Genomic DNA, 12,565 nt, shown 5'->3' with positions numbered 1-12,565 from the left:
GCAAGAACAAAACTGAGCCGCTTTCAGTTTGTTTTTTAAAGCAGCCGGTGCCGAGAGGAATCATAAATGAAGGCTTAGTGAGGTTTAATGTCTATTTATTTCATATTCGACTTCATTTACATGTCTTTTCTGACAGTTTTTTTTTTATTGTTTTTATATGTAAAAATATGATTATAGTGTTGGAAATTGCTCATATTGGTAATATATTTGCGTGGCTGGAACAGATTATTTGCATTTACATTATTTCCTATGGGACAACAAGTTTCACAATACAAAACTCCTTAAGAACAGATTAAATTTGCATGTCTTTATATTCTAAAGTGTTTTATAGGTATGAATATGTTTATGTTTTAAGGTCAAGTGAAGGTTAAGGCACACAATTAAAAAGGAGATTTTTTTAATAACCATTTTATAGATAACTAGATACAAATTGTCAAATTGGTTACAGTGTGCTAGCGCAGGCCAAAATGCTCTTTTCTAAGTTTTGCCACTTTAACAATTTACACACATATTTGTAGTTTTATTATTACTGGGACACAAAATCAGCATAAACATAGACATTTCTTAAGGTACAGTATATTTTATTCTACTTCTTTTTTTTTATCCATAAGTAGCATAACACTTAATGATGTCTGTCTGTGTGTGTGTGTGTGTGTGTGTGTGTGTGTGTGTGTGTGTGAAGAAATATCTGAAATAAATCCTGGAACGAAATTGGGTACTTACACACACCTGGGACGAAGAGACAAAGCCAGCTTATTATATTTTTATTAGAAAGCAAATTTCAGTTTCTGCCTAGCTTTTTGCATCCCCATATGAATATTTCTTGTTTTCATAAAAATCTGTGCTGAAATAAACCACCTTTCTAAGAGATAAAATGGCTGTTGACGCATTTCTAGTATATTAGTTTTTAAGCTGATGTTTCTGTCTCGCTGATTTCCATGGACAGAAAACTTGCCAGATCACTGCTGCTTCTCTTGAGGATAAAAAACAAAACAAAAACATTTATTTATTTTTGCATTGCATGAAATACAATGAACAAAGAATCAAATCCTGTCCTGTTTTACAACTATTTTGACAGTAAACAGTTACAGTAGCTATTGCTAATGCAGGTTAATTTTAACGGGAGTAGTATATGTTGTGTCTTTTCTGTTAGTAAATCTCATATGGAATATTTATCACTTAGAATAAAAAATATAATCCTGGTATATTGTAAACAGAATCATCTGATAGGATTATTATTATTAATAATAATAATATTAATATAAATAATAATACTAATTGCTGATGTACGTTCAATAAAAGGCTTATTTGCATCTGGATACACCGTGGCATCGCACCCCCAGGGTCTGGGTTTGATTCCCGCCTCAGATCTGTTTGCATGTTCTCCCTGTGCTTGGTGGGTTTCCTCTGGGTACTCCAGTTTTCTCCCACAGTTCAAAGACATGCAGATGAGAGGAACTGGCGTTCCCAAAGTACCTGGAGTGTGTGTGTCAGTGTATGTAGATGTTTGTGCCCTTCGATGGCTGTTTCGGGGCGTACCCCAGCTCGTGCCGTAGGTATCCTGGGCTAGGCCTCAGACCCCCGCAACCCTGTGTACAGGATAAAGCGGTATAGATGATGAAAGAGAGTAACGAATGAAAGATCTGGATCTTTATGTTACCAGAAAGAACCCAACATAAGAACGAGCAGATTTGGGTGGATTTGGGAGATGGCGGTGAGCAAGAAACAAATGTGTCCAAGATTGACAAGAAGATTGACACCATGTCAGACATGTGCCTCTTTGTGCTTTTCTTGTTACATGGATGCATATATGATTTAAAAACGGTTTCTTATTGCAAATCTGGCACAATACTGTATATTATTGATTTTTTTATAAATAATACATTTTGGCTCTGATGATTTTCTTTGATGCTGCTACATGCTTGCATAGTTTTACTGTTTCTTCTTATAAGCAAAAAACAACTGACATGATTACAAAATGAACAATTCACAACTCTGCTGCTTTGATGTGCGTTACCACATTTCAGTATACCATCATTACAGTATACCATCAGTACAGTATATCATCATTACAGTATACCATCAGTACAGTATACCATCAGTACAGTATACCATCAGTACAGTATATCATCAGTACAGTATACCATCAGTACAGTATACCATCAGTACAGTATATCATCAGTACAGTATACCATCAGTACAGTATATCATCATTACAGTATACCATCAGTACAGTATATCATCAGTACAGTATACCATCAGTACAGTATACCATCAGTACATTATATCATCAGTACAGTATACCATCAGTACAGTATACCATCAGTACAGTATACCATCAGTACAGTATTTATCATCATTTTAAATTGTATTAGATTTGCCTGCTAGGTCCAAAAATATTTAAAAGATAACATATTGTTCATTCTGTTTCTTCTAATTCTGATAAATGTCTAATTGTTATATTCAATCTGGATATATTATAGGTCTTTACATTAAGAGGAGAAAAAAGAAAAGAAAAACAACATAAACATGAGCAGATTTGGGTGAATTTAAAAGATAGAGGTGAATAAGGAACATCAGAAAATGCTTAGTAAATTTTTATTAAGTGAAAAAAGAAAGAATCAAAAACAGCTCAAAGCCAGTTATGATCCCAAGCTTAATAGTCCTTTAATACGTGCTTCCTTCTTAGTCTGCCAAGAAGATTCCTATACAAATACCTACACAACCTTCTCAACAACTTCAGCAGATTTCTGCTGTTTTCTTGTGGGATATGTGACTAGCCCATGACAGTTGGTGGCAGCGGTGTTTGGAGCAGAAAACAATAAAGGCTAATTAGACCCAGAGTGCCATGTGGGCTATGCATGCTAACACGAGGCAGATTGCCGGGAGTTTATCAACACTGTAAGACACTGACATGGGACGTCAGAAAATTCTGATATTCTCAACGTTCACACCAAAAGGGATCCCGATCTATCTCGATTAAAGGCCATGGTGGAATAAAGTACACAGTGCAGTGTGATGACGCACAAACTGAGCTACATGAAGAAATGGTTTGACTAGGCTGGAGAGGAAGAACTCGAGTGGCGGATGACATCATTCAGGACCACATACTGTACATACCTGTACATAAAGCATCTCTTGTGTCTGAAATGTGCAGTATAGTGGCATGCAGGCCAATTCAAGATGTGTGTTTTTGTAACACACTCACTCGGACACACAGGTGAGCCAAATACACAGTGTCTAATTCTATGGAAATCTGTTTTTCTTTTTATATCAGCATGGCTTTCCATCTCGACCCTTTTCCTGTCATTGCTAAACTTGAAACGGCAGGTAATATAAGAGGTTGCACAAATCGCGTTACTCCGGATATGGCACTGAGATCGGATATCTTCCACACCTGAGACAGACTGCACCATGGTTCAGTTGACACGTGTCCCAGAGCACTGTTCTTAAGAGAAACAGGAATTCAAAAACAGCTTTCACAATCCACTGAACACTAAAGGCCTAACAGCATCATCACTGATAAAAAGTGTGTATTTTGTTCAATCTAATGAACATACCTTGCCCTAAAGAAATTAGCCCAGGTAGCTAACCCAGACAGATACACATTCCAAAGAGTGAAGCACCTGAAAGAACAGAAAAAGCAGAAAGTACATAAGCAAAGATCAGACCACCAAACCAATAGACTGCCCCGTACGTCCAACATCTCACAGCGATTAGCACAGACTATGGCTGATTTAAAAAGAAAAGTACATTCAAACTAGTTTTTCTAGAAAAAAAAAAAACTAAATTGCATGGTTCCTGCTCTAGAACGATGACTTAATGAATAATAATTAATGATGACCAGGGTGGGCAAGGCGTCAGGAACAACCCACTCACATGTTACAGCCACAGACCTACAGAGTCCTACACTACGCTGGGTACGGTTGTGTTTTATACGCCTACAGGTGTTTAGGATATTTGTATATGTGTGACTTCATGAATAATAATGTTTTTTATATGTATTTATAAATTCATATAAAAACCCAAGTAATGTTTAAAATGACTACTTTAACAAAATGTAAGTAATACTTAAAATACTAAAACAAACAAACAAACAAACAAACAAACAAACAAACAAACAAACAAACCAAGCCCTCTTATGATATGCATGATGAGCACATGGGAAAAACGTCCTCTTGAACTGTTACTTTTCACTAATGAAGGACCAAAAACTGAGAACTGCAAAAATCAAAAAAGAGAGAAAAGGAAAGGGGCAAAAATGTCTGTGCTAATTAAACAGAGACGGTGATTTGGTGAAAATAGAAAGCAGGTTTTTCAAGGAATCAGGTGAGAGCTGTGATATCTGAGTTCAGAGTAGGTTGAGAAGCTGCTCGATGGGCAGAGGACTTACATTGGATGAAAAGTTTATGAATCGTTATATATGCATTGGGTAAATTAATTGAATGAAGCAATATTCTCATAAAAAAGGGAATTGTAAGAGTAAATCAAAGTCATATAAATAGTCATGACAAATCCTTGCACAGATTTTTGGAATTCAAACCATGTTCCGGGTAAAAGTCAGCGAATAAACACACACACACACACACACACACACACACACACACACACTGATCAGTCATTACATTCACACATTAACATTGATTATTAATATATACCAGTATACTGGTAAGAGGATCACTATCATGGGGATCAAAGGCTAACCTGTCTGATCTCATCCCACAGAACAACTAATGCAGTACAATTCATCAAAAAAGTCAATACTGGCCGCTATACTGTAGATACACACCAGAACACCCGATGCACCACAACACAAACAGCTCAAAACCACTGACCTGACCCCCAACCTCCCCAGAGGTTTTGTGACATCATGCCCCAAGGGGCCAGAGCTGCATCTAAACCATACCAGGCATAATGTTGTAATTACACACACACACACACACACACACCTACACACACACACACACAATGTGATGAAAACTCGCAGGACTGGGATTAAACAGCTGTGTCTCCATAAGAAAACCACTTGTTAGAGAGACTCATCCAGACACACTAAATAAAACAACTTTCTATTTTTGGCTAGACAGTTCTTCATCTTGCCCTGCTGTTCATTTCTTGATTTCTTTCTTTCTTTATTCATTTTTTTTCATTTATTCTTAGTGAGTCACCTTTACTGTATTTCAGCATACAGTATAAAAACATTAAAAGTAAAACAGTTTACAGAAAAAAATGTTGTTAGAACCATCTTTGTAAGAAAAAAGAACATTCAGGAGGTTTGATCCCTTATGTTAATTTTTGTTTTATTTATAAAAAAAAAAAAAAAAAACTTGTAAAATGGTTCATAATATTTTCCTAATTTGATTGTTTTGGCTTTTTGTTTCTTTTTGTTTGTTTGTAAACAGTTGATTATTACCATCAAATATGACATTGTTATATTGTTTTTCCTTTGGTAACATTTACACTCAATTAATATGATAAATATTTAAATAATTAACTTAACCTTGTATTAAACTGTATACATAATTAAGTACGTTGTTTGCTTGATTGCAGTAATGGGGACCGTAAAACAGATGAATCCTTTTAATTTATTGTTGTAATTGTGTTGTCTGGTGTCATATTGCATGAGCAGCAGTATAAAAAAAAAAGAAAAGAGAAAAGAAACAGCAGTGACAGCAGACAGATGACTCATTCCACACTGTCTGCATTGTTCTTGTTCGCAGCAGACTCAGCTGCCCCTGCGCCTGACAACTCCTCCTGCACATATTCTCACACGTCACACTCATCACCACACTTCTTTCATCTTTTGTGATGTGGTGTGAAATAGCTATGTGCCGCGATACTGTATGCAGAACTCAATATTTCAGAGTATATGAAAAATAAATTAGATTTCCCTTCGCAAACATCTCTGTGTGCTTCCAGGTCTTACCGCAGAGCTAGTGGGGAGAATAAAGGGTACTGTGAAAAAGTCATCCAAATGATAAAAGGAAATGTGCCTGCAAAAGAATCACATGGTTTTTTATCATATGAATTATTATTAATACTGTAAACGGTGACATCATATCGATATTCTCTATGACCGCACAATGCCTTTTAAAATGACATCAATTCTTCTATTTTCTTTTGTACTTAATAATGTTACAGATTTTCGGGCTTCAGCCAATCATAAGGCTGGACAATGCGTCAAATCGAGCAGATGCTGGGGAAAAGCTTTATTTATCGCTTACGTCTAATTTTACAATAGTGAAAATGTAAGACTGTGCTTATGCAGAATTGTTGTTGGTGCCAAATGGGCTGGTCTTAATATTTCTAAACTTGCAGATCCCTGGGGATTTTCACACCCAACAATCTCTAGAGTTTACGCAGAATGGTGTGAAAAACAACCAGATTCCCTCGAGCTGGCAGGGAATTCTTCTGGCATTCAAATAACCACTCTTTACAACCATGGTGAGCAGAAATACACAAAGCACAAAGGCACACAATGGCACAATTTAGTACTACATGCTTTCCCGAGGTCCAACTTCATTCCTGTTTCTTTGACTGCATCTGGTTTCTTTTCCTTCAACATGTTCTTCACAGTGTACAGATGTTTTATGCGTGTACAACACACTGTTTTTCAGATACAGTAAATGCATCTTACCTAGATACAGTAGGATTCTGTCACAAGGCCCGTTTAAGCTTCTGAACGCACAAGCGCCGTCTCACCTCACTGTCTTACCTGAAATGCAAAAAAAATAAAAAAAATCATAAATGATCATTAGGCTTTAATATAGAAAGGGCACAAAAATAATTATATGATGACAATCACGATTATAAAAATGGTTTGTTATTGTCTGTAATCAAATTGCTCTGCAACAACAAATATAAAGTCCATTATTCTTCGAAACTTGCTGGATCCAGCTGGGCATAGAGTCAAAAAGCTTTCTGCAGTACTCACTGTAGTAATCCATGCCTGTTTGATTACTTCCTGAAGATCATGGACAAAAATTTGCAACAGAAGTTCACTATTGATTTCCCAGTTTTAGCCATTTTTTGTGGGGAGGTCGACACCCTGACTATTATATAAATATGGAAAAAAAGTATTTGGCCAATCCTAGACTTAAATATGGAGTCGGTCCCTCTTTCCTTTCGCAGCTGTAGCAGCTTCCATTCTTTTTGGAAGGCCGTCCACAAGATTGTGGAGAGTTTCTGTGGGAATTCGTGCTTGTTCATTTTGTAGAGCGTTTATGAGGTCAGGCACTGATGTTGGACGAGAAGGCCTCTGGGGCTCTGTGCGGGCCGGTCAAGTTCTTCCATATACAATATATATATATATAAGATAAGGGTAAAGATAAGGGTAAAGATCATTACTGCCATGATGTTTTTGTTGTTGTTGTTGTTGTTGTTGTTTTTGTTATTAATGATGATGATTTCATAACAAAACAACATTAAACCAATTATCTTTAGAATTTATTTTACATTTTTCTTTATTCTTTATTTCTTTATTCCTCCTTAAAGCCTTAAGCCTCCTTAACACTGCCACAGTAGGTCTATTTACTGTACATGGACCCTAATATTCCACTAATAATCAGATTAACAGCCCAATCTAAAAAAAAAAAAATGCAGCACGTAAACACCTCAATCAGAACAGTAAAACCCGATTTAGCCCGATCCAAAAGAGTGTTTAATGAGAACGAGAGGGGTGCTGTGTAAACCTTCCATAATCTGTTCAGTAGGTGAACATTAGCCACGTAAACCCTTGATCTGACTTGAAATTTCCTCTTTCTTTGCATGTTTGTTTCATGCATTTTGTTGTATTTAAATGAAAAGTTAACAAATAAACACTCCATACACAATCACCTATTCAGTCATATTGTACACAACTCATTCATGCTAAATCCATATGCACTGTGTATAGGAAATTATTAAATAATTGTGGAACATGATGTTGTGGGAAAACAATTAATAGTGGGGTCGTGTGCTTCCTTTATCACTGCAAAATTGCACAAAAAAGCATCTACAAAATATAAAACAAAAGAACAGAATTGGACAGAATTTACTGAATCTCCTGCAGTCCTTTGATCTCTGCCTGAAGTTTAATCTGCACCATCAGTGAATCTAAATGTGGAGTAAAAGTGATGTTATGAACAGTTATGTGTGGGATTTAATAATCTACTGTAAAATAATCTACTAATGCGCTACTGTCTCAATGTAAACAAACACCTGCACCGATAGATATTAATTAGAAAAGATAAAGTGAATATTTTTACTGGGATTAGTTCCGATCTACTTTTTTATTTCTTATCTGTGATTCACTCTCCTATCACCGAACAGGGAGTAAACAGTATAACACTGTGTAAACAAGGCGTAAACAAACGTTTTTATATCTCCTCTTTCCTATTGACTGTAGTACTGTAAGTTGAAATGACCATAAGCTCGGTAAACTTTGTACAATTTCCTAATATTCAGCCACAGATCCAGTAGAAACCGATACCATACTGTATAACGTTGACACACGAAACGAAATGGGCTTCAACCTGAAATAATATCACTGATTACATTAAAGCTGATCAGCTTATTTTGAACTTTAAAACTTTTAAAACTATTTCTACAAACTCTTTTCCCATCTATGATGGTTACTCTATAATAAAAGGTCCTAATCAGTTTTTTTTTTCTTACACTAGAGCATTTGTCACAAGCTGAAGTTTTTATTCCATCCAAAGTGATACATCAGAAATATGTTACCCATTTATTTAAAAAAGGATTATTTTGTTGTTTATAGCACTATTACTCGGTAGCACGGTGGGGTAATAGTTATCACAGTGGCCTCACACCTACAGGGTCGAGGGTTTAATTCCCACATCAGGGCTGTGTGTGTGGAGTTCGCATGTTTTTCCCCTTCTTGGTGGGTTTTCCCCGGTGATTCCACTTCCCTCTCACAGTCCAAAGACATGCAGATAAGGTTAATTAGCGTTCCCAAATTGCTGGGAGTGTGTGAGTGTGTTATACCCTGCCCAGGGTATATCCTGCCTCGTGCACTAGTCCCCTGGGTTAGGCTTCAAACCTCCCAGTATAGAGAATAAATGATGAGCACTATGACTCCACTTTTAGGATACACTAAACCTTTAACAGAGACTAGTTTATTTATTGTTGTTGTTCTTGTTGTCTGTATTAAATTCAAACTTGTTGTTGATTTAGGTGCTTAAAAATCTATTTTTTATATGATTATTTATATTTTATCCTAAATGATTATGAATAATTCCTTCTAAGGCAGTCTCGAGACACTGAACTTTTACAGTTCATGTTTTCCCTGCAGTCAGAACACTGGAGTACTGCAAAGGGTACAGGTGAGGAATAATAAATATAGGACAGCACAATGTAGGAAAGACAGTGAGCAGAATATAATGCAATGTAAAAAATGAACATTTATGCTCATGTGCTTTCCAAATATTTGATATTGAAATTAAAATTTTTATTCGTCACATACACAACCAAACATGAATAATACGCAGTGAAATGCTTACACGACTGTTTTTGACCGAAAAAGAAAAAAACAAGAATGTAAAATATAAAATCTACAATATATAGTACTTTGTTACAATAGGATAAGATAAAGTATAAAGTAGAAATATGTAAAAAGTATCAACTGCATAAATAAACTGTACAAAATATATGAATTGTACAATGTAAGCTGTGTGTGAATGTATGTATGTGAGTGTGTAATTAAATGATGAGCAGCAGTGGTATTTAAAGTGGTATCTTTAAAGTACAATATTTGATCCTCATTTACAGTGCCTTGTAAAAGTATTCACCCCCCGCTTGGCATTTTTCATGTTATGTTCCCTTTGAACTTTGAAGATGTGATTTTTTTTAATTATGTGAAGCAAACAACAAATAGAAAAACTTCAGCATGCATTACTATTTAACCCCCCCCCCCTTATTCCCTCCACCCCTTACACCCCCCCCCCCCCCCGCTATAACGAGTACTTTGTAAAGCCACCTTTTGCGGCAATTACAGCTGCAAGTCGCTTTTGGATAAGTCTCTATGAGCTTGTCACATCTTGCCACTGGGATTTTTGCCCATTCCTCAAAGCAAAACTGCTCCAGATCCTTCATGTTGGATGGTTTCCGATTGTGAACGGCAATCTTCAAGTCTGACCACAGATTCTCAATTAGATTGAGGTCTGGGCTTTGACTAGGCCATTCTAACACATTTAAATGCTTCTACTTAAACCACTTGAGTATTGTTTTAGCAGTATGCTTCGGGTCATTGTCCTGCTGGAAGGTGAACCTCTGTCTCAGTCTCAAGTCACAGGCAGACTGAAGCAGGTTTTGTTCAAGAATATCCCTGTATTTAGCACCAACCATGTTTCCATTAACTCGAATCACCCCGACAGAGCAACACATACAGAATAAACCTACAGGACAGGAAATATATAACCATAGCGGGACAAAACGCACCCCTAGCTGACCTTCGTCTTTAAATTTGTAAGAACATTTACTTTCAGAGTGTAATCTACGATCTTCAGCATTGAGCATGATCACTTGTCACAGCTGTCCAAACAAATTCACCCCCACTCCAAAGCAGTGTGTATGTGATAGAAGGGCGGTCGAGTGTTTGTGAGGATGAGGCCAAATAATAAGGCAGAGTTCTGTAATATCCTGTAGCTATTTATCGCTCCATCTCGTTGTCTCTCATGAAACACGCTGTCCTTCTCTTATTTTCTTCCCATTTTGCATTTCATCAGCCTTCTTCCTCCGTACACACACACACACACACACACCTTACGCTTGACATTGAGCCTAATGTATGCACACTCTCGCAATCTAAGTGGGGCACACGTCTAATAAACTGCAACAAAAGCTTCTCATTTCCTCACCGAAACAATTCTAGGCCACAGCACTCACATCACAGCTTACCAACAATAAAGTCCACAGAGGAACGTGATGATTATCCATTTATAGCCACTCACACCATATTAGGTTTGTATTTGGGCTACGAGGATAAAGATACACACACTTGACGGAAGACGGAATTATCATCATCATCATCAGTGCCGTTCTCATTTAATTGCTTTAACCACTTAAGATTTTGACGTATTAATAAGCTATTAATATTAAAGCACATAATTCAATAAAGGGCGGCACCATGGCGTTAGCAATGTCACCTTGCACCTCAAGGGTCCGGGTTCGCTTCCCCCCTCTGTGTGGATGGAGTTTGCATGTTCCTCTCATGCTTGGTGGGTTTTCTTCCGGGTAACCTGGTTTCCTCCTATACTTAAAAGACCTGCAGATTAAGCTAACTGGCATTTCTAAATTGCCTGTAGTGATTGGCACCCTGTCCAGGGTGTTCCCCCGCCTCGCACCCTAAGTCTCCTGGGGTAGGCTCCCTGCCTATCGACCCTGGATAAAGCAGTGTGGATGATGAGTGAGTGATTATTCAATGATTATTTAAATCAATTAGGAGCTGAAGTGAGACTAACAGGAAAAGTGTGTACTGTTTAATATGATGAATGTAAGCCTGGAGCTACTTACAGGTCCTGGGACTCAATAGTTAAGCAAATACTGTATGTATTTTTTTTAATCATTCCTTTGAGGAGGAATATCTCCTCCGTTTTTTTTTAAGCAGCTAAAGAACTTCATCATCTCCCACTCAACTTGTGCTTTTTTGAAATGTATTAATTCAAGAATGTACTGCCTGTCAAAAAAAACGTTCACGATTTTTAGATGTAAATTTGCAAATACTTGCGATTGGATAATTACTGCAGTGATTAATATGTTAACCCTAACTGATGCGGTGAGTAGCTTTTCAGTTTTTAAACAACCGTCTCAGATGATGCATCCTATGTTTGTGGAAAAGATGCCACAGCTATATTTAATGGTCGAAGTACGAGCATTTACACACACACACACACACACACACACACACACACACACACACACACACAGCATGATGGGAACTCACTAGAAGACTAAAAAACGCTCTTTTATCATAAGGAAAACAGTTTTTAGTGAGACTAATTAAAAAAAGATGGGATGTTGGAGCAATTAAAAAAAAAAAAAACAAGGTTATGTGGGTTGTTAGATTATCCATTTTCATGTGTGAAAATGTTTCCTCTTGCCCTAGAACCTCTCTGTCACAATTTGACTCAGATGAATCTTGGCACTTGAACCTGAAATAATTCCGTCCTCGGGAAAGGACAAAAAATGGCATTGAGCGGATAACCTGCAGATTCATCCTAGACCTGAGCAACTGAAGCTGATACAAGCTTGTACAGTGGACACTATGCATGATGGTTGCATCGCTACTACATGATGGTTGCATTAGCACTGAGGCCCTGTATGTCCAGGGTCGAGGGGGGTAGAATTCCTGCCTCAGATCTGTGAACGTGTCCTCCCCGTGTCTGGTGGGTTTCCTCCGAGTACTCCGGTTTCCTCCCACGGTCCAAAAACATGCAGATAATTCTAACTGGTGTATCCAAAAGAGTTTGTGCCCTGTGATGGATGGGTACCCAAACCACAGATGCCTCCAACAACCCTCTACAGGATACTCAATATGGGAATATCAGGCGGGAATTGAACCCGGACC

At 37.3% G+C, this 12,565-nt stretch overlaps 1 protein-coding gene across 2 annotated transcripts in view; it reads right to left on the bottom strand.

Moving 5' to 3' along the window:
- LOC128536368 (leucine-rich repeat and fibronectin type-III domain-containing protein 2) overlaps positions 1-12,565 on the bottom strand; it is a 134,549-nt gene that overhangs the window by 32,342 nt on the left and 89,642 nt on the right. For both annotated transcript variants that reach the window (XM_053510592.1, XM_053510593.1), the window contains exon 3: positions 6,638-6,715. The gene's annotated coding sequence lies outside the window, so the exon portion shown is untranslated. The remainder of the gene's footprint in view (positions 1-6,637; positions 6,716-12,565) is intronic.

The sequence above is a fragment of the Clarias gariepinus genome, chromosome 13, assembly GCF_024256425.1.
Source record: "Clarias gariepinus isolate MV-2021 ecotype Netherlands chromosome 13, CGAR_prim_01v2, whole genome shotgun sequence".
Lineage (NCBI taxonomy): Eukaryota > Metazoa > Chordata > Actinopteri > Siluriformes > Clariidae > Clarias > Clarias gariepinus.
The sequence above is the reverse complement of the archived record's forward strand: the minus strand, read 5'-3'. Positions and strand labels throughout refer to the sequence as shown.